The sequence below is a fragment of the Vespa velutina genome, chromosome 3 (genome assembly GCF_912470025.1).
Source record: "Vespa velutina chromosome 3, iVesVel2.1, whole genome shotgun sequence".
NCBI classification, from domain to species: Eukaryota; Metazoa; Arthropoda; class Insecta; order Hymenoptera; family Vespidae; genus Vespa; species Vespa velutina.
Genome location: NC_062190.1, coordinates 9936928 through 9964766, shown reverse-complemented (window position 1 = coordinate 9964766; position 27839 = coordinate 9936928). Strand labels below are relative to the sequence as shown.

The 27839-nt window shown below is 39.4% G+C and overlaps 1 long non-coding RNA gene across 13 annotated transcripts in view; it reads left to right on the top strand.

The window, feature by feature from the left end:
• The window catches only part of LOC124947412, a 72456-nt gene that overhangs the window by 17298 nt on the left and 27319 nt on the right, over positions 1 to 27839 (top strand). For 2 of the 13 annotated variants that reach the window (XR_007100406.1, XR_007100397.1), the window contains 5 exons: positions 14404 to 15195; positions 15264 to 15438; positions 15720 to 15781; positions 15912 to 16142; positions 20309 to 22046. This is a non-coding gene — a long non-coding RNA (uncharacterized LOC124947412). Of the gene's footprint in view, positions 1 to 3445; positions 4810 to 6415; positions 6750 to 7552; positions 15196 to 15263; positions 15439 to 15719; positions 15782 to 15911; positions 16143 to 19791; positions 20171 to 20308; positions 22047 to 27839 lie in introns of those variants that run through there. The other 11 variants (XR_007100405.1, XR_007100401.1, XR_007100398.1 and 8 more) reach the window with 11 other exon arrangements.

The following is a 27839-nucleotide window of genomic DNA, read 5'->3' as shown; positions in this document are numbered from 1 at the left end:
TGCCTGAGAGATATCAGACTCCTTGAAACTTTCTCATTCGTCAAATTAGAATTCGTCTTTTTGTTTGTGCAACGACACCAGCTTCTCCCCGGAGGCTTCTCCCTGTTTCGTCTCCATCGTTGGGACAATGGATCAAAGGATCACGTACTACTACCGGCAGCAATTTAACCACACGTACATACTCTTTCCTTCTCTCTTATCTCAATCTCCCTCTCTATCTTTCCTTTTTGGACTCAATCGTTTTTGGACATGTTGGCCTCTCGAAAACACCATCGAAGCATTCTCAACGTTGCTGACGCTGCTGATAACTAAAGAACGAACTCTATGTAACAGAATTCGAGAAAATTGAAGTATCCTTTTCTCTCTCTCTCTCTCTCTCTCTCTCTCTATATATATATATATATATATATATATATATATATATATATATCTTTCTCTCTATCTGTCTATCTATATATCTCTATCCGTGCCTTTCTTTTATCTTTCCTCTTCGTCTGCAAAAATTGCCTTTTATTGGATATTCAATGAATAAATTAAAATTAATTCGAATTTATTATATTATATATAATTTTCAATGATATAAATACGATATAATAATTACAATAAATCGTCGTTATAATGAAATTACATTTAATCAATTTAAAACTTATATCGTAAAGCGATACACAATTAATTCATTTTTTTCTGGTCCACGGAAAAATATCTCTTTCCTCGAATAAAAAAGTCGGATCTTTTCGCTTTGAAGAAAGAAGAAGAAGAAGAAGAAGAAGAAGAAGAAGAAGATAGACGGATACATTCAGGATAGGAAAGAGGATAAGGAAGAAGACGACAAAAAAAAAAGAAGATGAAGAAGAAGAACGAGAAGAAAGAAGAGAAGGAGGAGAAGGAGGAGGAAGAGGAGAAGGAGGAGGAGGAGGAAGATGGGAGGAGGAATCAGTGACTGGTCGGACTTATATAAGGCGACTCAATTAGGATTAGCCCGGTGGCTCGGAGCCTTTCGGTCTTTGCTCGCTGATCTCCGACTCGTCTCATCGGCTTAGGATTTACCTAAGGATCTTATTGGCATCGAGAACGAGCGATCGATACGCCCACCGTTCACGAGGTTCTGCGCTCACGAAGTCACGAAATCGTGATCTCCTCTTCTCGACAATGGAACGTACGACGGCCACCTACAGTCTTCGACTGAGTCCACGCGAATAGTGCAAAGAAAAGAAACTTTTCAGAAAATCGTTTTCTCCGTCTGACTCGTCCGAGTTAAGAAACTCCGTCGAGGTAGCTGCATTCTCTGATAACGCGCATCCCGAGAAAATGAACTATTTCAACTTGTCGTTTCCCTTTCTCTCTCTCTCTCTCTCTCTCTCTCTCACTCTTAATTTCTTTCTTACTTCATTGTCCAAGGAAAGAAAGGATCTGCATGTTGTAAGAACAAACTGTGAGATACTAAGATAACTCACAACCGAGAGAGTAGAGATTACTTATTATTCTTCCAAAGATTTATTCTTCGTTTTCGCTGAGAAGGAAGTACTTACGAAGAAAAAAAAAACGGAAAAAAAGAAAAAAAAAAAAAGGAAAAAGAAAGAAAAGAAAAAAGAAAGAAAAGAAAGAGGAAAGAAAAGAAAAGAAAAGACCGTATTCCGCTGATATTATATTAATATTCATCCCGTGAAACTGAAAAATACTGAAAACCTGAGAACGTTTCTCGTTATATATAATTATTACGATATTCCCAGATATACAATCATATTTGATAAGAAAACGTATTACCTGATGTAAAAAAAAAAAAAAAAAAAACAGAAAAAAAACAGAAAAAAAAACAGAAAAAGAAGCAGAAAAAAAAAAACAGAAAAAAAAAGGAAAGAAAAATCGAAATATCGACGATATATTTCACTCCGTTCTTTCACGCGTCGTTCTTATCTTTTTTTCTTTCCCTCTTTTTTTTTTCTCTTATAGTATAAACGTATAATAATTTATCGATCGAAGTCACTACTCATTGTTAACTGTTAGCACGTTGATTCCTTCATTTGAACTTTCGATCGGGACGACGATCCTTTTCTTCGTTCGTCCGTCCGTTCGTTCGTTCGTTCGTTCGTTCGTTCGTTCAACTTCGACTCTCCGATATTTCCTCTTTTGTCATCGATTCTCACCCCGTCCTTACGCTACCGGGAATAATAAGTTTCCGGCGATGTGACCCGTGAAAATGGAATACGCGTGCACCGGTTGCAGCGACAGCTCGGCCGACAAGGCAACTCCGCGTCCGGTCGTCTCGGTTATGGAAATCCCTTCGTCCTGGTTCGTCCAGGTTCATCATCGTTCACGTAGCCTATACCTACGCACGCGAACTATCCTTTCTCTTCTATTCTCGAACACTTTCAGCGCGTCGAAATACATTAGCTTCGCGAGACACTAACTCTCTCTCTCTCTCTCTCTCTCTCTCTCTCTCTCTCTCATTATTTTGTATACTTGCGTAGAGAAAAATAGCATTTTTCACGATCACGTTCGCTACTCGGTCATTCGGCTTTTACGTTTCTTTTAGTCATTCGTTATACGTTAACACGCGCACATAAACAGAAACAAGCATTAACCTTGTCGCAATTTTCCACTTTTTTTTCCCAAACGCACGACCAACGAGAAAGAAAGATCGATCTGTCTTCCTTTATTGTTTTTTCTGTTTCTACTTTCCTTTCTCTCTCTCTCTCTCTCTCTCTCTCTCTCTCTCCAGCTTATCGTTTTCCCCGATGATATAACTAATTCGTTATGTCCATCCTAACTTCTTCTCGTGAATTCGATTATTTCTAAAGAGACGCGAGCCAGATAAAGTTTGTTCTTTCGAGTAGAGTGCGATAGAGATAGCATGGAAATGCAAAAGTTTGATTCCGTTGGGAAAAGGATAAGGATTCGTGGTCTTTCTCTTCTTCTTCTTCTTCTTCTTCTTCTTCTTCTTCTTCTTCTTCTTCTTTTACTTCTTCATCTATTTGATAGTTATTAAGTTCCATCTATGAAAATAAATGTCTCGCAAAGAATCGATCGAGAAATGTTACGAGATACGGCCTGATAAATTATAATAAAGTTTGCCCTTGATTTTATTTATATACCATATATATATATCTACCTACTTAAGTTATATATTTAAATACTTTCTACGTGAATATACGAGAAAGCGTAACTCGTAGACGTAACGAAGCGATAATCCATGTATTCCACTTTGCGACGATAATGTCACCTCGTTAGAAATTATACGGCAGATCTTCTATCATTAAAGTTGTCTCGTTTCACTGAACGTAAACGTTCGCGACGTCTACAAGATTGTCTCGCTTAATGATCGGTAGTCGAATCAATGCTCCTCTTCCATGACAGAACGTTAATTTACGCTTCTCACTGTAGATACATATATATATATACGTATATATATATATATATATATATATATATATATATATATATACCGTTTCTCTTAGCTGAGTCGTCATTTCCTTAACTTTCCAAGGGTTCGAACTTTTCCCATAAATTCGCGTCCTCTCCGTCATTTTGAGAGTTTGGTTCATCGATCATCGTGCTAGTTTCTTCTTGGTCCCCCCGTCTTTTATCGTCCGTCGAGTCTCATCGAGGTAGGTAGGTAGGGTACATATCTCTTAATCTCGATCGTTTTATTCGATTAAGAATTCTTAATAAAAACGCGTTCTTCTCTCTTTACTTTCTTTTACTTCATGAAGAATCTTGGAAAATAAAACAAAAAAAAAGAAGAGAGAAAAAAAATAATAAAAAAAAAGGAAAAATAAAAAATAAAAAGAAATAATAAAAAAGCAGACATTACGAACTTTTGTTCCTGCGGCGATAAAAGAAGAAAAAAGAAAAGAAAAAAAGAGAAAGAGAGAGAGAGAGAGAGAGAAGAAAATAAAAGAAAAATAATTGACGAGTCACTCGTAAAAGTCTTGATATATAAAAAGTACGATTCGATCGTTAACAATTTAAAAACGAATTTTTCAACGAGTACCACCGTCGTACTTCGACGATATCTCCCTCTTCTTCTTTTTCTTTTTTTTTTTTTTTTTTCTTGTCCCTTTCCTCATTGACAGAGTAAGAAAAGATTCGTGAGACAACTTTCCAGACGCAAGATAGGCACGAAAAATCTTGGAAATATCGGTCCCGAAGTGGGATCTCTCGAATCGCGTAGTTTGCGTCACGTTCGAAGGGTAAGCACGTTGTTGGTAGGCGGAGGGTCGAAGGAAATTGTAACGGTTAGGGAGTAAGTTCACTCTTGGTGAGAGAGAAGCTGGAGGGCACGATCGCGAGAGGGCTGTCGCTCGACTAAACCGCTTCATTGTTTGTCCGGAGCTCGATTACGAGTTAATAAAGTTAGAGCTTCTCGTCGCGTTTCTCTTCGTCTTTGTCGCACACCTCCTCGGTTTACCTCCGCCATCGCCTCCGTTTACCTCCTTTACCTCCTCATCTCTTCGTCCGATTACTAGAGAAGGTGATAGAGAATGGTGGTGGTTTTGAGGATAGACGAGACAAGCCGTTGGTTAGAAGGAAATAGGGTGGATGGCCATCGTCCAATGGATCCAATTACCGTACGTGCCTTTTTCTTACAATTAGTTCGCGGCTCATTAGCAACGAAGGAGTAGAAGAGAGCACTACCGTGCACTAGGAACAGGCTTAAAGCGAGTTCCTAAGACTTCCTCAAGGCATATCTCGAAGAGGCACGATGGTTTCGTGTTACACGAGAAGTTGCACGCAAAAAGCCTGTCCACGATAGTTCTCGCGGGTCTTCTTCCTAGTGTCTACCACCGAACCCCGACGACGGAATTATAAGTAGGTACTCGGCTAAGATTTCTTTAAGCTCTTTCTCTCTCTCTCTCTCTCTCACTCTCTCATCTCTCTCACTTACTAACACTTTTCTTCAAAATCGAATTACCCTAAATATCCACGAGTCTACGTTTTCGTAATATATTCATCTGTTTCTTCGACCGAATTTTTCTTATGATCCTTTCTCTTAATCGTTACGTGTCCATTCCAATAGATGCAAGTTCAGTAATCGTAATTATACCTTGACTCGTATTTAAGAAAAAAGAAAAAAAAAAGAAAGGAAAAAAGAACAAAAAAAAAAAAAAAGAAAAAAAGAAGAAAAAAGAAACAAGGACCCGTAACAAAAATTCATGCTCATCTTCGAACGAATTCGCTAAGTCACTCGACGATCTCGCTCTAAAATTTTTTCATTCGTCGTTTATGCATCAGAGCTCCATTCTTCTGGATGACTCGACGAAAAGATTTATCGAAGAGTATTTCGTACAATTTTTACATACGCTTCTCGAGTAAATGGCGAGGACGATTTAAATGCACGATGTACATACCTATCTACGTATAAGGTTAAACGTGTTTTGGTGGCAAAACAAAGCTCGGTTACGAAATAGCAAAAAGAAGAAACATATATATATATATACATGAGAGATACATATATACATATATCTATATCTATATATATATATATATATATATATATACAGAAAGAGAACATCCACGACTATCGTAACGATCTCTCTCCCTCTCTCTCTCTCTCCCTTTCTCACTCTCTCTCTCTCTCTCTCTCTCTTTCTCTTTCTCTCGTGTATAACGTTTATACGCGTGGTTGCAAAGCCGTACACGAAGAGCGACATTGCACATCCAGAGCACGTATATAGCAGCGAATTTATTCGCGAACGGAGTTACGCCATTGGATGCCGGGAAAGCATTATTTACCTTGGTAATTACACCGAGCCCTGGTTCCACGCCGGTGGTTCACGAGCCACGAATTATCGAGTGCAAGCTTTCGGTGTTTCGGCGCGAGGGCGTGCCGGACGGGCGAGTATCGTTAAATCTTTTTTTACAAGCCGCGCTCGACCATTTCCCTACTCTCTTTCTCTTGCTTTACCACTACCACCACTACCATCACTACCACCACCACCACCACCTTCCCCTCCTCCTCCTCCACCTCGAAGCAAAGTCGAACTTTACGAGATATTTCAGTTATCCATGTTACGATCCTGATATTTTCTCTCCATTTTTGGATTCCAATTAACTCTCTTGGCGTTATAATTTTATTCGATACTTGCACGTAATTAACAATTTATAAGTAAATATTGAAATTGTATGATTAGAGGATCGATTATTAAAAATATAATGAATATGATGAATCAGAATAATATATATATATATATATATATTATTGTGTGTGTGTGTGTGTGTGTGTGTGTATCATAAGTATAAATATATAATATATAAATATATATAAAAATAAGTATGAGTTTGTTACTGGAGACTTCGATTAATACAGTGAGAATATTGGAAGTAAGAGAAGATTAAGATTGCATTTATTATCCCCACGAGCGTAGTTCGTAAAAATACCGGGCACCACCTTTGGTCCACCTCCAATATCCAGAACCACGTTCCCAGGCCATTCCCACTGGCGCTCTTATACCAAAATTGTCTTGGCACGAACCCAGCTGGTCTGATACTCGAAACGTTCGACCGAAATGAGAAAATAATCGAGTCCACTCGAAATAAAGAAGAAGTTGAATATACTCGCTAAGAAGGGGTGATAGCTATGGCGGTGGCAGTGGTAGTGGTTGTGGTGGTGGTGGTGGTGGTGGTGGTGGTGATAGTGGTGGTGGTGCTAGTGGGTAAGAAAGTCGCGAAGAAAGAAGATTGGAGGAGTTCTTGCAACAGTTCAGCGATGAATGGCCGTCCACTTCGTCTACGACGATGACTTTTCAAAAGTAAAGACGTTGTCTCTTTCTCTTCTTCTCTTTCTTCTTCTCTCTTTCTCCTTCCTCCCTTCTCTCTCTCTCTCTCTCTCTCTCTCTCTCTCTCTCGTTTCTTTAAGTTCTCTTCCAAAAGCAGCCTTCTCTATCTCCTTCTTCCGTTCCTTATCGACGAAAAATGTATCCTTTTTTTTTTCCCCCCCAAGTCGACTACAAGACATTGCCATTCTATCGCCCGAAACCATACAGACGATGGCATTTTTCTGTCTTTGATCATCCACGGTTCCAATTGAATTAGATATGACGTATTTTTCTTAAACGATATCGTCCCTTATCATTTTCTCGAATTTATATTATTTTCCTTTCATCGGATTATATATGTATACGATAGAATGAAAAATTGTTACGTTAATGACGTCCATAGAGAGATATAAATACATAGACGGGGTAGACCGTCGATTCGGCGTTAACGAGAGAAAATAATAATAATTATCTTCGGCAACGAACAGTGAAATTTTTCATCGCCCGTAATAACGTACGATATTTCAATGAGTTTCCCACGAATCACTTTAACGACTCGTACATTCATACATACGTTTGTTTAATGCGGAAAGCGATAAAAGTATTTTATTTCCATATCCGGTACGGCATTATTATACGAGAGAGAGAAGGGGGGATAGAAGAGGAGGAGAGGGGAAGCGAGAAGGGCAGAAAGGGAGAAAGATAGAGCCCCGCAGGCCCGACGAGGGTCTCTCCCCCCCCAATTTGCGTCGAAGCCGACTATCGATGTCCCCAGGGGTGGGTCCATTAGAAACTCGTCGGGAAGCAATTTGGTTCGTCGAAAAAGGCCACGTGGGATTCGGAAAAGACCAATTAAAGACGGATAATCGTGATAGCGAATCGTTAATAACTCTTACAACGAATTTCATTGTGACATTGCACTTGAAAAATTTTATACTTGGCGCGAAAAGTCGATTAAAGAGAAGAGGATTAATATAGTACACGATAGTAAAACGTTCTTGTAATTCTCGTACTTTAATGCGAAGCACTTTGAAACAGAGCGTCGATGGAGCAAACACTCGTTCAACGACGACGAAAAGCATCCCGTTCTGCTGAGGCACGATTCGGTACTCTAACAACCATCCTTCTCCTTCTCCTTTTTCTCCTCCTCCTCCTCCTCCTCCTCCTCCTCCTCCTCCTCCTCATTCTCATCCTCATCCTCATTCTCAACCTCTATTTCTCCATCTCCAGCAGCATGTCGAGTGGTTCGAAGCAATCCAAGTCCGCTCGCCGTTTCGCATTATCCGAGCGCGTGCAATTTGCGAGTAGGAAGGAACTCTTTCCTAAAGTCGCAGCGCCAAACAAATAATTCTCTGCTCTCCTTTATCGAGGTGAGAGCACTCTGTCTCGTATTCTAGTCCAAGTACCGCGTCATTGGAATGGTGGATGGGGCTTGCGAAAAGAGGGGCAAGGAAAGAGGAGGAGAAGGGGGCGGTAGCTTCCAATTTGCGTCGAACCTCGACGATTGTCGTTCCTGTGAGCCCGTCACAGGGATTCGAAGCTTCTCAACGAGCCCCGCTTTCTAAATGGAGAGAAAGAGAGAGGGATAGAGATAGATAGAGAGAAACAGAGAGAGAGAGAGAGAGAGAGAGAGAGTAAAAAAGGAGGTGTTGCTGCGACATCCACTAAGGTCGTGGCGTCGGCTGGGGATCCGATGAAAAGGCAATTAGCCGAATGAAAATGTAACACGAGACCGCACGTGACTGCAGCGAGTTAGTGTATACAAGAGAAAGAGAAAGAGAAAAAGAAAAAGAGATAGAGAGAGAGAGAGAGAGAAAGAGAAATATATAGGGTGAACCTCTCCTTTGGGTGAGCGTGTCGCGTAATTGTCACTTTGTCAACGTGCGCGCGCTTCTCCTTCATCTCTTCACCTCCACTTCCACCACCACCTTCATCTCTCTCCCTTCCACCCGGCCCCACCTTCTCACTACATCCCTTCCGGTATACGAGGGGGCTCAGTAGTTTTTTCTCTCTTTTTGTCGGCCGTGAGAAGAGAGAAAGAGAGAGAAAGAGAGGGAGGGAGAGAGAGAGAGAGAGAGAGTCACTTGTTCTAATTGACGGCGCGCGAGATGCCGTCGTCTCACGACTATCATTCGTAAGTGGAAATAGAGAGTGGAGTAAGAGGAATAAAGAAGGGATGAGGAAAGGAGAAGAAAAAAAAAAGAAAAAGAAAATGATAAAAACGGATGTAAACGTGAGGGAAAAGAAGAAATAGACCGGGAGACGGCATGATTCTCGCTTCTCTTTTTGCGGGAAGTCTTTTTGGGGGCTTGGAAAGTCACGATTTCTCTGCGACATGAAAAGAAAGAGAGAGAGAGAGAGAGAGAGAGAGTACGATCGAAAGTTTCCTTCTCCTCTATCCCTTCGTTCTATGTCTCACCCATTTCAGTTTGCACCCTTCAGTCCGACAGTAGCAGGAACCGCCCCCTCTTCCCTCTGCCACAGAAGGAACATGCGAGAGTCGTTACCATGAGACCAGAAGAGAGTTCTTCCTTTTTCACTTCCTCTAGCTTCCTAACGATGTATTTCCCGCTATTGCTTTCCTGCGTGAACAATGGCTGCATGGAGCAGAAGGAGTAGAAGAGGAAGAATGGAAGGACAGCTTCTCCTTTTCTTCCGTCTTCTGTCTTCCTACCGTATAACCGGAGCCAAGAGTTAAGAAGATAAAAGCGAGACAGACAGATAGACAAAGAGAGAGAGAGAGAGAGAGAGAGAGAGAGAGAGAGAGAGAGAGAGAGAAAGAAAGAGAGGAAGAGGAAAAGGATGCGCGATGTAAAGGAGGCTGAGGTCGGAGGAGGAATGGAAAGAGGTAGTACAGGCTCGGATCAATTGGAGGTAATCCCTCGAGTAGAGTCTCCTGCTTCGCGGAGCATGAAATTCTTCCTGTCTCCTCTTGCTGCACGGACCTGTGAGAAGAGTGGCCTCCTTCCACCCACATGCTTCTATACTCTCTGGACGCATCGACGTATTTACCTATCTGTGTGCACGAATCATGTTCGTGTTCGTGATCGTCCACTCACGAGTATGTAAGTGTACTTACGCTATCGTGTCTCTAAGCGTTCGTGTATGCGTGTGCCCTCGCTTCGATGGCATCCTCTCCTCTCTTCCCTTCTAATCGCTCCTTATCCGTCCCTTATCCACGGCATCAAGGGATATATACGTGTGCCTTGATTCGAACCAATTACATCGGTGGTTCACAATTCAATTTCGCCGAGAGAAAAAGAGCGATAGATCGACGTTAGCTATTTATCGATTATCGGGTGGTACCTATATACTCAACTCGTTATTTTCAACCAACGAGATAGACTTAAATCTTTAACGTTCAAGAATTTATTCTTCTTCTTCTTCTTCTTCTTCTTTCTTTTATCTTTTCTTTCTTTCTTTCTTTCTTTCTTTCTTGCTTTCTTTTTTTTTTCTTTCTTTTTTTCGTACACGAACAAGAAACAATTGCATTTTTTATTACTTGCTCAGAACTTTTCAATCGACCATCGACAACGTTATATTCTATTATTTACTTCCGCTTCTACTTTTTCAATAGGATATATCTATAGGTAAGTAAGGACACGCACAGAGATTTCCTCTTTCAAGAACAAACAGACATTCAATTCGCTTTGATATTCATCGAATGTTTGGACGTCTCTAGCGTGCATTTCCCAATATCAAATTCCATGCATGAACGAGCAAATACCCGAACATCGGACTACGTTTCGAGTATTATCGACCGACTCCTTCGGTCTACTTAATCCAATGGAATATTCTCTAGTCTAGTATCTACGCGAGAAATTTTCTACATTTCTCTCTCCCTCTCCCACTCTCTCTCTCTCTCTCTCTCTCTCTTGCTCTCTCTAAACGATCGTCATAAAATACACGAAAAGGAAGAAAATAGAAATTTATGAACTCAATCTCGATACGTACGTAGGTAATATCATACAAACATACATACATATACATATACATATATATATATATATATATACACATGTGTGTGTGTGTGTGTGTATGCACAAGATGTGTAGCTGATTCTAAACGAAGAAATAAATCGACGTGAGACACAACTGCGATGCATTGAGAATGGTATAAAGCAGAATATTTTTCTGACTATCCTCCTCCTTATCCTCCTTCTACTCTCTCTCTCTCTCTCTCTCTCTCTCTTTCTCCTCTTCCTTCTCCTTTTCGTCTATTTTTCTCCTCCTTCTTCGTGTATCGTACGACCGGAGGGTAACATTTTTCTCGCGAGTCAAATCGCAACAAAGCTATGGCGATAGTGGCACGCGCTTTTTATCGGCATGCCAAAATTGATCGTATGCTATTTCTCTCTTCTTTCTCGTTTGAACGTAGAAACGAGAGAAAAAGAAATTGGATGATAGAAGGTGAATAGAAGGAGGAGGTGAGGATGAAGGTGGATGGAGTATTTGAAGAGAGAGCGAGAGAGAGAGAGAGAGAGAGAAAGAGAGAAAAAGGGACGGGGTGAATATATCGAAGGGTCGATCGAGTCGCGTGGGCGATGAATTCCTTTACTCTTTACGTTTCTACTCTTTTACTCGTCGCATTGTTTCCGATACGCGAGATTTATATTTGCCGCCACCAGCGGCCACTTTTTCTCTCGATTGATCTCATTGTCCATGATCGTGATTTAAGAATCGCATTAACGAACCACATTCAATCAATTATCCAATGTATCTATCATAGGATTCCGCCAATGTCACATTTGACATTTTGATATTTTTGATTAATGTAGCCGCGATATTGATGATCCTCGAAATCTTTCTCAAATTCATAGCGAAAAAAATAAAAAAAAGAAACAAAAAAGAAAGGAAGAAAAAATAATGCGAAGCTGTTCCTAATTTTCGAGATATTAGATAACTCGGTTCCTGGTAACGAGGGAATCCTTGTTCTTGCTATAATTTGATCGCGTGTCGAGGTTACGGCGATGTACCGGCGCAGATAATTCTTCCTCTCTACGAACAAGCTTTTCACTGATCCCATCCTTAAGCAAAGACGGTTCGTGAAAAATGAGCTCTGAGCTTCCTCGTATCCTCTTTCGAGGAGTGTCTTCAATTACGCGTCCGTGCATGAATCTTTGAAACGGAAATTACGAGAAAGGAGGAAGAAGAAAATATTGAAAGGGAAGAAAGAGAGAGAGAGAGAGAGAGAGAAAGAGAAAGAGAGAAAGTGAAAACTTACGAAAACGATTTTACACGCAGGGTGGCATTAGACAGAAACGTCTTTTGAGTTCATCCTCGTGTGGTTTGAATTAAAGTTCCCGCAGCAAACTTCCGTTAAGACCCGACCATAGAAGTCCACGCGCGTGGCGCCAAAGAAGAAGAGGAAAGAAAAAGAGGATGAAGTAGAAACAGAAGAAAAAGAAGAATAAGAAGAAGAAGAAGAAGAAGAAAAGTACAAGGAGAGAAGAACGATAGCATCGCATCTCGCGTGGCATCGCATGTGTTTTCGTTTTACGTGTTGTACTTGCTCCACGAGAAAGATCCAAGAATATCTTTGACTCTCACGGCCACCGTGGTTAAGGCTGACAAGGATCGTCGATAAATGGAACACCCGTTGCAACTTTGTCGACTCTTCTTTGAGGAAATTCCTATGGTAAAACATTCCTTTTTACGCGGGAATAAAGTTCTTGGAATAATGTAACGAAACGACTGTGTTTGCGCGTCCTGTGGGTGGTTCTTTTTTTTCGACAAAAGAAGAAAAAAAAATTAAAAAAAAAGAAGAAAAAAAATAAGAGAAAAATAGAAAAAGGAGGAGGAATGCTGTTGTCACGAGGAAGCTTTCGGAAGTATGGGAAATAAGAAAAAAGAAAAAAAAAAAGAAAAAAAAAGAAAAAAAAAATAAATAAAAAAAGAAACAAAGCGTTCGATATAATTTCGACGAGTTTACGATCTTAAAAAAAGGCGAAACGAAAATGAAACGAATAAATTTGATTTCCCTTTAATTCAACAATTCACGTGACTAAATCTAATCCGTTTGTTAGATAAGTCAATGTACCACTAATTATCATGAAAACCTTCATCGAGATATAAGATACATCGTTGGATTATGTTATTCGACTAATACCTATGCTCTCGGACGTACATTTATTAAACTGTACGGATAATAAATTCGTAAGTATGCTCGCGGATACGAGAGTACGAGTGGGTGTGCGAAATGGAATTATCGCGTGGAATCGCGTCGAGACGACAGGCTCCATGTAGTTTGTACGATAATAGGATTAGATTATTACCTTAGAGACCAAACTCGTTAAATTATCTCGGAAAGTCGGATTATTACTTCGGGGGAAAATCTGTCTTACCTTTATTATATCCTTTTTCATTGTTGACCATTCGCATAATCATAGAGCCCTTCTCCGACTCCTACCCCCCCCCCCCCCCCCCCCCTTAACCCCCGTGTTCCTTTGGGAAAAATAAAATCATCGAAAATTTTCTTTCTATAATAGAAAAGGACACTTTACAACGAAGAAATAGATTTTTCTCTATTGTTTCTTATGATATATTATAACGATAGCAAATTATTATCTTTCATTTCAATTTAAGATTATATCTATGAATTTTCTAATGCACCACGTCGTCATTTTCATCGTCATCGTCATTTTCGAGATACACCGATTATACGAGAATTATCATCTCCGTTCGACGTTGAACTTTCCTCTAATTAAATTCCTCATATATTTTCGAAGGACTTTTATATCGACGTCAGCAATCGTTTTTCTCGGATGTACGGAATAATTCGTGCCTATGCGAAAAGAAAAAGAGAAATGAGAGGGTGAAATGGAAAGAGAGAGAGAGAGAGAGAGAGAGAGAGAGAGAAAGTGAAAAAAAGCGGGAAAGCCATTGTCGTTGCAACAAAGCCGCTTCTGGGTCCTGGCACGGGGTACTTCGTCGATCGACGTTAAGGAGCCGACGATGGATCGTCGTTGTGACGGAGAGACCAGGAATTTCACTCGTTGAATATGGAGGAAGAGAAAGAGAGAGAGAGAGAGAGAGAGAGAGAGAGAGAGAGCAATGGTGTGAGACCAGAGGCCTGTCGATCGTTCCTAAACGACGTGCATTCAAGCCCGCATCCGTTGTCATGGAAATCGAAGGACGGCTTCACCGTACCGACGTATTGCCGACGTAACGGCGTTGATGCGATCGCGGAAGAAAGAGCCGCGGGCGACTTTAACTCGCCCCTTGCTACGATGCACCCTCTACTCGAACGAAAAATCCTCTTGCACCTTCGTTCGACCTTTCCCAATTTATCTCACAAATTTTTTTTCATCGATCTCTCTAGTCCTCTCATCCTTCTGCGATATTTTTAAAAAAGAGGAAAAAAGGAAGAATAATAATAAAAAAGAAAAAATACAAAAATAAAAGGAGAAGAAAGTATGAATGAATAAATAAATAAATAAATAAATCAATCAATCAATAAATGTAGGTATACTTCTCGAACGAAATCGAATAATAAATATAATGCATATGAATTCGCGAGTATATATTTTTTATTTTGCCGGGATAAGGTTTCAATTTGAAAATTTACTCGCACGCCTACTTGAACTTTTTTAAACGTCAGGAAAATGCCGAGTGAACAATTTACAGGAATATCGTAATAAACGTTATAGAGCTTACACGAGGGAATAAGTAAGACGAAAGGAAGGAAGGAAGGAATTTGAGCTCGTACGTGGTCTCGACCTGAAAGGACTTCGACCTTCTCGTAAATTGGCGTAAACTACACCTGGCGTAAATTCGCGTGCGAACGCGACAGGTTTCATTAACGCCCGCGTTCCTGACTATCATACACGTGGGACGTAAGATCTCCTATCCTGGCAGGAGCAACATTGTACCGTGTACCGTGCATCTGGCCTGTGTTATCTAAAATATATACATATATATATATATATATATGTATATATACATACGTTTCTAACGTATACATGCATATGCATGTTGCACGTACGCACGTAACTACTTACTAGAGCTAGGGACGATAAACTTCCTAGACTTCCAACGGTAGCAACACTCGAGGTATTTATCTGCTTATCTTTCGGGTTGGTTGTCGTGCACCCTTAAACCTTATTACAATTCCACTTTCCCATGTTTTCCATGAACGCTAACAATTTTTTTGTCTTTCGTTTTTCAAAATCCTACATTTCCAACGACCTTCTAATCCTCGTTCTAAATTCCACATTTATAATTCTTAATATTATCTCAGATAGAAACAAATTTTTTTGTATGTACGTCGAAGATGAAATATTCGTCGAATTCGAGACAAAAAAAAAAAAAGAAAAGAAAAGAGAAAAAAAAAGGAAAAGGAGAAAGAAAATAAAATGAAAATCACACGATTACACGATCATACGAGTAATTTCGGACGAACTAAGAAATTTATATATGTCGTATGAAGTACGCTATATATGGTACGTATGTACGTAAGGGTACCTTTTATCGTGTAACGTTACTTACAGTAACTCGAACTTACTTCTAGAAAATGACTTTCGGAAGTGTCTTTCCAGAGATGGGAAATTACCGCAACGTTCTCTTACCAAGTAATACCGGAAGATGGTGTAACACTTTGAAAGTGACCACGAGTAACTGCGATCACCAAGTTGGTAGATACTGGAGCTAGCTACGTTTATGAGAGAAGTTATGTGATCTCATACGTATGTATGAGCATAGAGTATCATTCTTTAAGATCTTACGATTTTTTTCTTTTTCTTTCTTTCTTTTTTTTTCTTCTTCTTTTTTTCTTGTTTTTTTTTTTTTTTTCTTTTGTCATTATTACAAGTTCACGATCGTCAGCCGAGTAAAAAAAGAAAAAAGAAAAGATGTAAGGAAGAGGAAGAAGAAAAATTTATTCCTTCATTAAATATTTTTCATTAATTGATTTCGAAGTAATGATTATCTAATTGAATTGTCTGAACTATTTACTATTACTTCGTAGGGATAATCTCTTTAAGACCGGACCTTCGGACGGAAGGGCAAACAAATTTCACTCGTGACAACGTAGGTAGTCTTGTTTCTCTCGTTCTTTATCTCTCTCTCTCTCTCTCTCTCTCTCTCTCTCTCTCTCTCTTTCTCTCTCTCTCTCTTCTTTATTCCACGTGACGAACTTAATCTGTAATTTGCTTTCCAGAGAAAATCACATTCGCAATCAAGAGAGGCGAGCATATCAAAAAGGTTTTCGCGTGAACGATCCGACGAGCAATTATGTTCACCGACTACGTTAATGCGGTCGAAGCTTTTTTTCGAGAAAGGAAAAAGCTTTTTGGACGATTCAGCCCAAAGATGAGGATGAAAAAAAAAAATGTCGGGTGGAAGGAACGCAAAATAAAATATGATAATCCTTATGATTAACCTTATATCGGTGAGTAAAATAAGAAAAAAAGAATTGGAAAAAGAAAAACAAAAAAAAAAAAGAAATAAATAAATAAAAAAAGAAATAAAAAAAGGTCAAAAAACAAAAAGAAAGAGAAAAATGCAAATCATCGTAAGATCGAATTGGGAGTCAATATTTACGATTAAATTCGTACGTGTGATAGACCCTTAGTAGTCATACTGACTAAAATTAAAATCACTCTTCGTGGTATCCCTTTTAATTAAGTTCGAGTGCGGGACAATGGGGGAACGGAATATTTGATGGAAACTATAGGGATTGGTAAACGATCAAAGGTATAGGAGAGTTGGACCGACAGCGACGCTTTATTTACAAGCGTATATGTCCCGTCACTAAATTACGCTCTTCAACCGGCCGCTTTAAAATGCCCCTTCGTCGATTTCATAGCTTTCATCGTTGGGAAATGAGGAAAATTCGAATGGAACGTGATTACATTACCACCATCGTGGTCGGGCTATTGCGAAATTTCCTAAATCATAATCAACAGAATCTATCGCGCGATTGTCGTTCGAAATGGAAGGACCGAGTGAGGGTAGGGATAGGGGGTAGGATAGGGGAGGGGCGGGGAGGGGCGGGGAGGGGAAGGGAGGGGAAAGGTTGCGGGGATAACTGGAGCCAACGTTCGAACTCGACTTACCCGTACAAACTTGTTAATTGCCGATATAAACAGAGCAGTTTCCGTCTATGGCGCCAGCCACGAGTTGACTCTATTTCCCCCTCACGGCCATCAAAATTTTGTCCGTCGTTGGCTCAACGAATCTTCGTTTTATAACACCAATACCGATTTTACAACAGCTTCACGATGAATCTTGATCGGATGGGGGGGGGGGGATGGATCGATCATCGAAGATAACTTCGAATGGGGTGTCTCTATTCACGCGTCTTCTATCTGATTTTAAATCTGTTTCTTAAGATTTTTTTATTGTTCATTACGAAAAAAAAAAAAAAGAAAAAAAAAGAGAGAAACGAACGAGAATCTCGTATTTCCCTTTAAAGTGGATTTTCTTTTTCTTTCGTTATCACACGCAAACGTTACGTTTTAAAATACGAAAAATAACGATCGTAGTTTAGCATTCGTCCATTATCTTTTTTACCTAGAATTAAAGATCTTTCGTCATATTCATAAGAAGGATTTTTACGATTTTTAAAGGAAAAAAAAAAGAAAGAAAAAAGAAAAGAAAAAGAAAGGAGAAAGAGAAAGGGATTTGGTCGTCTCTCTTTGCTTTTCTAAATTTACTCGTAACCATTAACCAATTTGTCTAACATAGCTTATATATATATCGCTTTCACGTGCAACTCCTGCGCAATAGAATTGTCTAGAAATCCGTGTTTCGAAAATTGTTGGACGTAAATGCCGCGTATGTTCTCTACACTCTGGTCTTTATCCAATACACGAACGACGATACCAGTCGATGTTGGAAATGCCCACGTCAAGATACCCATGTGGTAATTCGAATTTCAAACAGTCTGGCGAATTTCCATTGTATCCGCAACGCGACGTATGTAATTGCAACGCTTGACTATCCGTAACTGGCTTGTTACATTGCCTCCCTGATTGGATAGCTCACCTTGCTACGAGCAAAACGTAACGATTATAATATAGAACACGATACTCTTAATATTTATCATAAATTATAAAAATTATTACGAATATGCATAATGTATTAATGAAATTAATGAATTATCGTATCGATGGTTCTAAAGGAAAGATAAGAATTATTAAGAGAATGATAAACACAACAAAATATTCTTTCCGGCTTTCGATGGCACGTTCGTCCTATTCGAAAGTAAACAGTAGACTGAGTTGTTTCGAAATTATTTCATAAGATATACTAAATTATCAATAACACGAGTTCTTAGAAAGCAAATAGAATGCTTGTCTTGTATTTCTAAAATCATTTCGAAGGACACATTGAACCATCAATAATAAGTTTTTCTTAATGTCACATTTTATATAGATACTTATTTATGAATGAAATTCATTGAGAAATATTTCGAACGCGATATAATTAATTACATATATTATTTCATTCGACTCGGTTGATTAAATCTTCAAACGTATATACCGACAACGACAACGACGACACTTAAAATCGTCGACGTTGTCCATGTATCAGAATAACATCGTACTCCTCTAATATTTTTCTCAGTCGTTAAGCCTAAATTATTACATTGCTTAACGTACTTATGTTATTAGCCCTTGGAGAAAGTCGTGTCGATGTAATAAAGTTCTTCCTCGTTTCCTTCTTTCGACGAGAACTTTTTCTTATTCCCTCTCTCTCTCTCTCGATAAAGAGAGGACCGTCCTTTTTGCTTTTACCATCCCTTTGGAATTCGTTTGCGAAAGAGAACCAAAGCAAACTTCTCCCTTTAATTCATATCTCACGTTCACGCCTCGATTGCCAAGCCACGCGGCATAGTTATTAAGAGAAACTTTGTCCTACGGTCTTCTTCTTCTCCCCCTTTCTCTTTCTTTATTTATCTATCTATCTATCTATCTATCTATCTATCTATCTATTTATCTATCTATCTCTTAACTCACATCATCGTCTTTATAACTTATCTTCTCATGCTTCTTAACGTTTCATCGTCGCAGCTTCACTGACTTCTCCTGCTTCACGCAGACATCTCCTCTTTCGTCTCATCTTTCACGACGTCCTCAAACTTCCGAACGTCTCAGGCAGACCGTGAAATCTGTTTCCCGATAAAAAAAAAAAAACAAAAAAAAAAAAAGAAAATTTCGTGTAATTCGTTGACAACGTTCTTGGAAAGTTCTCGTCAAACTTCTCGTCCCTCTTCCTCGATCGGAAAATGCGTAAAGCTCCGAGACGAGCTGGCCCATCAAAACTAAACGAAAGGAAGGTTATCCTTGAGTGAAGGGTATTAAGTTTATAAGTTTAGTCACTCGACCTCTGATGTAATCACATTTATCAATCTTATTTAAATAAAAAAAATTTTAAATAATCTATATAAAGTGTGATCATTATATATATATAAAGAAAGAGAGAGAGAGAGAAAGAGAGATAGAGAGAGAGAGAGAGAGAGAGAAGAAAAAAAATATATTCAAAATTTCGATTCGTTCTAACGGAGTTAATAATCAATATATGTATCTAATGAATAGAACGAAGCCAAGCCGATGTTTCCACATTGGTGAACCTTCACAATTAGCTTGTCCAGAATGAATCCATTAGGGATATGCCGAATTACGGTTGTTCGTTCGTTGGCTTAGCACGACTCGTTAGAGACGAATCGAACGGCACGTGCGAAACGTACCATTGAAAAAAGGTAACCAAGTTGAAAATCGTTACCAAAAGTATGGACTATTGTAATCGATAGGGTTGCTAGCTGAAGAAAGAAATAGATATAAAGAGAATGAGAGAGAAAGATAGATAGAGAGAGAGAGAGAGAGAGAGAGAGAGAAAGTTTTACCTTTCAAGATATTATTTCTTCTCAAGTTCTCGAGTAATTCCCATACGCATTGTTCTCGTAAAAACAGAGAGGGAGTAAGTAAGTACTTAATTTACGATCGATGGAGAAGTCGCAGTGCATCGATGCATCGCGACTTTTGATCCATCGACGATAAATATCTACTCGTAAAATCGTAATAATGATAAACCAGGACCGACCTACTCCGAGAATCTACGATCCCAATGCCCTCATCGGATCTCAAAGAGGACGAAGAGGTGGAGAAAGAGGAGGTAAAGGAGGAGAATAAGAAGGAGGAGGAAAAGAAGGAGGAGGATAGAGGAGGAGTACTCCGTTGCGACCTTCGACCTGAGAGAGTCGTAACCGGTTCGAGTGGAGCGAATAAGCGCTCTGTGCCTTTTGTACGTAGTGTACATATACATACGCCTCACGTAGGGACTATCCTGTATGAGAGAAGAATTCCCGTGAGAACGACGACGATCGAAATGGAATATCGAGGAGAAAAGTGAGAAGGGAAAACCGCAAAAGACATTGGCATTTGGTTCGATTCGTTCGTAAAAATGTCGCGTCACGTACGACAGTTCGTTCTATATTTTTCTTTTTTCTTTTCTTTTTTTCTTTTTTTTTTTTCTTCCTTTTATTGTATTCTTTTTTTTTTATTCCTCTTTTCGTTTTTCTCTTATCTTGTTTTTACTTTTTTCTTTTTCTAGATGCATTGCCGACGACGATGGTGACCATTACTAAGATCTTACTTCTACCCTAAACTCATCGACCATTCGATGAAGGTGAAAGTTTTCTTCTTCGGAGGGTTGCCGAAGAAAATTACCGGATGGAAAAAAGTAAGAAAAAAGAAAAAACAAAAAAAAAAAAAGAAGAAGGAGAAAGAAAAAAGTAAAGGAAAACGGGAAGAACGTGTCTCTCGTTTCGAACTTCGAGATCGGAACCTTCGCGATCGTTTCCAACGTCGCTCGTGCCTTTACTCGTGCGTTTCATCTACACACACGTACACGCGCACATACACACACACACATACGCATACATACAAATACAAAGACACATGCATATACATATACATATACACGTGCACTCGTTTCTCGTTGGGGTGAAAAGAAACTTTATTCGTTCCGGTCTAACCGAGAGTTCCAGTAGAGGAGGTTCTAGTGAGGACGCAAAAAAAAAAAAAAAAAGAAAAATCCGTGATTAGATGGCGGAGATGTAACCACGTGGTTCTCCTCTTTACTCTTTCGCTCAGAAACCGCTCAAACTTTTCTATTTTTTTTTTCCCCCTCCAACTCTCCGAGAGTAGTTACCTCTATTTCTTTCACGCAGATAGATACGATCGACTACCGGGTAACTCGTAAAATATTCCTAAACTCGCTTGAAATTAGGAAGGGCAAGGGAAAAGGAAAAAAAAAAGAAAAAAAGAAAAAAATAGATAAAAAGAAAAAGAAAGAGAAAGAAAGGGGAAAGAAAATGAACAAAGCGAAGAGAAATAATCGAGTCCATTGTCGTTTCGTACGACGTTCTCATGTAGGACGATTAATCGGATCGTTAAGAGCAATTACATACATACCTGTTTGTCGATCATTCATTCAATGGTTTTAACTGGATCATGCTCGATGTTACGAATTTACGAGAGTATTCAAGGAGAGTTCGAGCGAGCTATCGAAACGCGTTTCTATGCAAGCATGCATTCACGTACTAGGTACCAAGTAGGTAAACGAAGAAAAAAAATAATTAATGCGTTGGCTGGGTGTATGTGTATTAACGATAAGTATATATAGGTGTGTGTATATATATATATATATATATACATATACTATGTACAAAACGTAATCTCGCTTGTGCTTTGATACGGAGCACTTGTAAGCGAACAGGGTACCTGGCATTCACACGACACATGGCCCATTACGAATTAATGTAGCATTTCACGGCGAATTAATTACACGGAGCGAGAACTCCCGAGTGCTCTCCAGTACGAAAGAGAGCCGCCCGAGCCGCTGAGTCACCCGACTGCTACTCGAGCACCAAATCGTTTTAATGGAACAACTGTTACCCGTCAAGCCTACTTTTGCCTCGGAGCATTGCATGAGCGAGAGCTCAGAGCCTCGTAGCTCAGAGCACGCGACAACGCGCGATTTTTCCGCTCCGATTGTTACCGCGAAATGCAACCACGTTTCTACGGAAAACCGTAACGCTAACCCCCCTCGCCAGCCCTCCCCCCTCCCAAAAAAAGAACCCAACCCCGTCCTGTCCCATACCATTCCGCTTATACCGTTACAACCAACTCGAGTTGAGCTTTACTTGTTGCGATCCGCTTACGAAATACCATTGTACTTTCGTTCTTTCGTTTCGATAAATTCGAATGGCTTTGAATTGAAATTTTCTCGCAGATTTCTTGTTTATATTTCTTTTTCTTTTTTTCCTTTTTTCTTTTTCTTTAGCTCTTTCCCCTTCTCCTTCTTCCTTTCCACGAATAAAACCCCCAAGTAATACAATTTTTTCATTTCGAGCTCGTTTCCTTTTCCTTTTTTTGTTTCATATATATTTATATATATTTTATATATATTTTTTTATATATATATAAATATATAAATATATATATATATATATATATATATATATATATATATAAAACGAAAGGCGCAAACAAACGACAGAAAAAGATTCTTATTAATAGGTACTTATATTGAGAAAGAAAAATAAAGAAAAAAGAAGAAGATGAGAAAAAAGGTAGACTAACATAGAGGGAGAAAAAAAGAAAGAGAAAAAGAGAGAGAGAGAGAGAGAGAGAGAAGACGATTACAAATGCATCACTTACGTGTACACGCACGGCATATAGTCAGCAATATTTTTCGTAAATGCGTTGCTATCTTTTCTGCAATTTACTGCAACAACTTTCTTCTTCTTCGCTTGCACATAACAAAGGTAACTAACGTATTTCGTTTCTATGTGACATGTTAACTTAATTTAGTCTTAAAGAGTAACGTAGAATGAAACTGAAAGATAATAAAGAAAACGAGTGAATTTTCGATTAGACGAGAGATAAGTTTGCTCGCGTTGGCAGAGAAAAGATTAAAGCGAGAAAAAATCATTTCTCTCTCTCTCTCTCTCTCTCTCTCTCTCTTTCTCTCTCATAAGATCACCAAGAGCTTTATTCTTTTCACGACGAGACGGCCACGCTCGCTAAATTTCGGCAAAACGAAATCTCGTAGGTCGTGTATCGTGAGCTGGAACCCTCGCCCGGTTTCTCGTTCGATTTATGACGCAATCAGATACCATGGCGCACGGAACTGACCATAAAACATGGGAAACTACGTTGTCACCCTGTAGTGGTAGTAGTGGTTGTGTGTTCTCGTGGTGTTGCCGCAAGTTGTACAGTCTCGGTCAGAAATCATTCCGCTTTTAGACGTCGCCTTTCTTTTTCCTTTTCTTTTTTTTTTCCATCCGTTTTCTTCTCTTTCTTGTTCTCTTTCCTTCTTTTTTTCTTTTATTTTTCTTTCCTTTTTTTTTCTCGTTTTCTTTTTTTTTTTTACCCACCTAACCACGCGCGAGTTACCACGATAACGTGGAAAAGGGAAAAACTGAGAGCTATGAGGATGGGAAAAAAACAAAAAGGAAAAAATAAACAAAAAAAAAACAGAAAATAAGAAAAACTCGTATAAAGCGAATCGAGCGAGCAAGTAGGCAAGCGAGTAAGCAACTAAATAAGTAAGTAAATAAGTTGATACTTATCTAAATTGTATTTTTGTATTGTATACATGTATTGTATGGTGTGAAAGTCACGAAAAAGGGAACGATACTTGTCATTCATCTTTCACACGTGTTATAATTTTTTTCTTTTCCTTCTTTTTTTTTTTTTTGACAGCAACTTTTTTTGACAAACACTATGGTCGTTATGACAGATGTAATTTCGTGCTAATGGTCTTGTTGTAAATCTCTTTGTTACTTATGAAAATATATTTACTCGTGTGAAAATTGTTACGTATAACGCTAAATATGTAAAACCGAAGCTATCCAATATTGATTTAGCATTGTTCATCGAACAGTATTTCCCAGTAAAACAACGTTATCCGTATCGAGAGAGAGAGAGAGAGAGAGAGAGAGAGAGAGAGAAAGCTATCGAATACAATCTAGATTTGATCGCAGTGTAAATTGTAAAACACGAATGTTAAATGATTTAAGCTCGGTGAATAAAATAAAAACGTTTTCCAAGCATGCCTAGGAGTTGTCGTTGTAGTCATTGTTGTTGTTGTTGTTGTTGTTGTTGTTGTCGTCATCGTCGTCGTCGTTAGTTGGCAATAAAATAGAAAAAACGAAAAAAGCACACATATATATATATATGTGTGTGTATACATATATAGGTATATAAAAAATAAAATAGTAAATGGGCTGGTTTATCGAGGATAAAAACGGAAAGTCTCGACGCTCGTTCACGCGATTTCCGCGTGCACTGCAAAAATAGGATTCCGCGTGTTCACCGGAAGTTTTTAATTTGATTCGCGAGTATGAGTCACCGGGCATGGTGGCGGTGGGCCAAGCGAAAATCCATAAACCGTTCCCAATCGCACAGAACGCGAACGGTGGTCCAGCAAACCTCGGATGAAGGACGAGCGTACGGTTCCTCGTCGTTTTGGCTCGCCGTCGTTGCAGACCCAAACGCCAGGGAAAACCGGCGACGCTAACCGAAAATCGAATTATTGTTCTACGGACGATAAACGTCCGTTAGCTCGTGCGCAACGGCGCTCGTTTCGATTTCGATTAATCGAGCAAGCCGCCTCTTTCGAGTGTTCCGTATGAACAGAATAGCTTGAGTAAGAGACAGACAGAGAGAGAGAGAGAGAGAGAAAATATGTAAAAAAAAAGAGAAGAATTGGCGCCTCAATGGCTGCTCTCTCTCTCTCTCTCTCTCACTCTCTATCTCCGGCAATTTGTTTAAACTATGTTACTAGCCAAACTGCTAAGTGGTCCACACCAAATACAGGACCATTTTTAAAATTACCATCGTCATAGAGTACTTTCGATTATATTATATTGTATTTGTATCTATGGATTTTTTTATTTTTTTATTTTTTTATTTTAAACGAAGTCAAAAATCTATGTGGCTGTAAAAATCTATCGATCGATTTATCATCGAACGATACCGATGCAAGTTGCAATCGTTTTTACCGTTCCTACTTTTCGTTTCTTTTTCCCTAGCAATAAATTCACGAAATACTCTAAGCCCTTTTCCTATCTAACTCTATCGTTCTCTTTTCTCGTTTCGATCGATCGATCGATCGATCGATCCTTTCGTTGGCAATCCCCGAAGGATCTTTCCTTTACTTTCTGGTCGCATTATTCCTTTTCGAATTCCTTTCGTTTCAAAGCACGATCGAAAATACGATTGGATCGACTCGATTTTCTCAACTGTTCCGTTTTTCTAATGTCATTGCCGACCGATGCAAAGAGCCGATGCAACTTTTTTGCATTAATCTTTTAACAGAAACATTTCCTCATAAAAATGAACTTGATCCAATCTGTTCTCTATCGGCAACCTTGCTTGAATTTTTCAAACGTCGTCCCGCTAGACTTTCGATCCTTTTTTTCGTGTTTAAAAAAAAAAAAAAAAAAAAAAAAAGAAAAAAAAATAAAAAAAAAAAAATAAAAAAAAGAAGAACAACATAACGACGAACGCGTAAATTAATCGAAATACAATGAAAATTTTACGATCACATTGGTATATCTAACTTCAATTATATCCTAGATATTATATCGAAGAAACACCCTCCCTAGCTTTATAATCTAGGGGTTACTTTACTTTTAACTGGACTGTTATCGCACACCCTTAAATCTATTAAAGAAATCGATAGGGAAACGAATTCTTCTCGACGGGACCGGTTAAGAACGCCGCTGATTATCGGTGTTTCAGGGTGGATGGAAGGGTCGTCATTGCCACATTCATTCACCCCTTTTCCGTTACTGCCGCTTTACTACCCAATTCGCCGTGGAAGGAGCATCCCAAGAGAATCGGACTCGTTCTTGGAGGATCTCTTCGGGAATTTGCCCTCGTCATCGGTCCCGAGGGTGCTGGAAGCGATTCCAATATCTCTTTCTCTTTCCTTCCTCTCTCTCTCTCTCTCTCTCTCTTTCTCTCTTTCTCTCCCATTCTCCCTCTCTTTTCTTTCTGAACTACCCCGTAACCCAAGCAAGCGTATTACGAAAGAACCATTCTCAAAAGCTGCACTCAAAACTTCTTCCTTCTCTTTTATTTGAAAATTCGAGTTCACGGTATTCCATTTATTGTTAAAAACTCATCGATAGAAGAAGAAGAAGAAGAAGAAGAAGAAGAAGAAGAAGAAGAAGAAGAAAAAAGAGGATAGTCGATAAATTTTTCGATACGATATGATATGTTTATCAGAAATATTTACTTTCTTGTCTGTACAAAGGCGAGATCGAATCTGTTTCATTATAATCGCAAAAGAAAAATGACGAGGGCGCCGTTTTATCCGTCCGGTCGACGAGCTCGCCTCCCACGCGGAACACTTAACATACAATCGTCCACCGCGCCCATAAACATTCGAAACGCCCGCGGGCTAGAGAATAATTGATTTGTTAAAGTTATTAATTTTTTCGTTTCTTCGTCCTAACCCTCCGCTCCTTTCTTTCTCCCACCCCCTCTTCTCTCTCTCTCTCTCTCTCTCTCTCTCTCTATCATTCTATCTCTCCCTCGCTGATCTTTCTCCCTTTAGAACGGTGCATAACGACCACGTCGAAAATTGGTGCGTGTACTTGTTGCTTGTTCGCCGTGCCGAGCTCGAAGAACTTCGATGCGTTCCTTCATTCGTTGAGCATCGATCGTACCCTCTCTCCATCTTATTTTCTCTTGTCTTCGAAGGCTCCTCTTCCCTCCTATTTCTCCTCTTCCTTCTTCTTCTTCTTCTTTTTTTTCTTCTTCTTCTTCTTCGAAAGAGAGATTCCTCCGAGGCTATGACTCGAAATTCATTAGTTTTCGCTCGTTAATTAAGATTCGTTTCGAGACGACGATTTCACGTCCATCGGGTGTTAATCGACAATGGAATTCCGAAGATTCCTCTACATCTTCCCTGTTAGTAGCTTGTCGAAAGCGTTGAAAACAACGGAACAAGAAGTACAAATGATCGTGCAACGAGATAAGATTAATTAAGTCTACGCGCAGGAAGAGGAAGAAGAAATATACGAAGAAAAAGAAGAAGAAGAAGAAGAAGAAGAAGAAGAGGAAGAGGGGGAAGAAGGAGGGGAAAAGGGAGGTGGAGGAGAAAGAAAAAAACAAAAACAAAAAAAAAGAAAAAAAGAAAAGGGAAACGAAATAAAGAAGAGGTAGTACCCTAACGCGCTTTCGAGAGGACAAATTCGAAGACGACTCTTCGTCGTTACGCTTCGACGACTTTTTATCGATGATCTCACCGATGAAAGACGTAATAAAAAGCGACGTAGCGTGAATAAAAAACAAGGATGGATCGATCGGAGTTAATAATTAATCAAAATAACGACGTACCAAACGAAACTCGTCACTCTAACGAGCTCCCTTTCTCTCTCTCTCTCTCTCTCTTTCTCTCTTTCTCTTTCTCTCTATCTATCTATCTATCTATCTATCTTTCTACTCTTTGCTCTTCTCTCTCTTTTCTACTCTTTATTCCGGTCATCGAAGTACAAGCTACAAGTTCGCCATGCCATGACCCCCGCGGAATCGATCTAAACGATACTCGTTAGAGAATCGTCGTCCGACCTCGTTTTATTCCAGATCGCGTTGTAAAAAAGAGATTCGAATATTTTCGAAATCCATTTCTCTCCTTCTCTCTCTCTCTTTCTCCTCCTCTCTCTCTCTCTCTCTCTCTCTCTCTCTCTCTCTCTCTCTCTCTCTCTTTACCTCTTTGTGTTCTAGAACGCGTGTGAAAGCCACACGCTAGAGCGCGAAACTACGTAATTTCGCGGCTGGCTAAGCAGGTTGGCTAGGCAGCAATGACTAAACATGGCGCCATTGTCGCCGCCAGAAACAAAGGTGAAAAGCAACGACAGTATATAGTACATACTTATGTATATATGTACATACCACCTGCTTTTCACTTTACATTATCCTCCCTTCCTCTTTCTCTCTCTCTCTCTCTCTCTCTCTCTCTCTCTCTCTCTCTCTCTCTCTCTCTCTCTTCCTGTCTCTCTCTTTCTCTTTTTATTTTGGATAATTTAAAGAGGATATCGAAACGGATGTAGTCGCAATTAAAG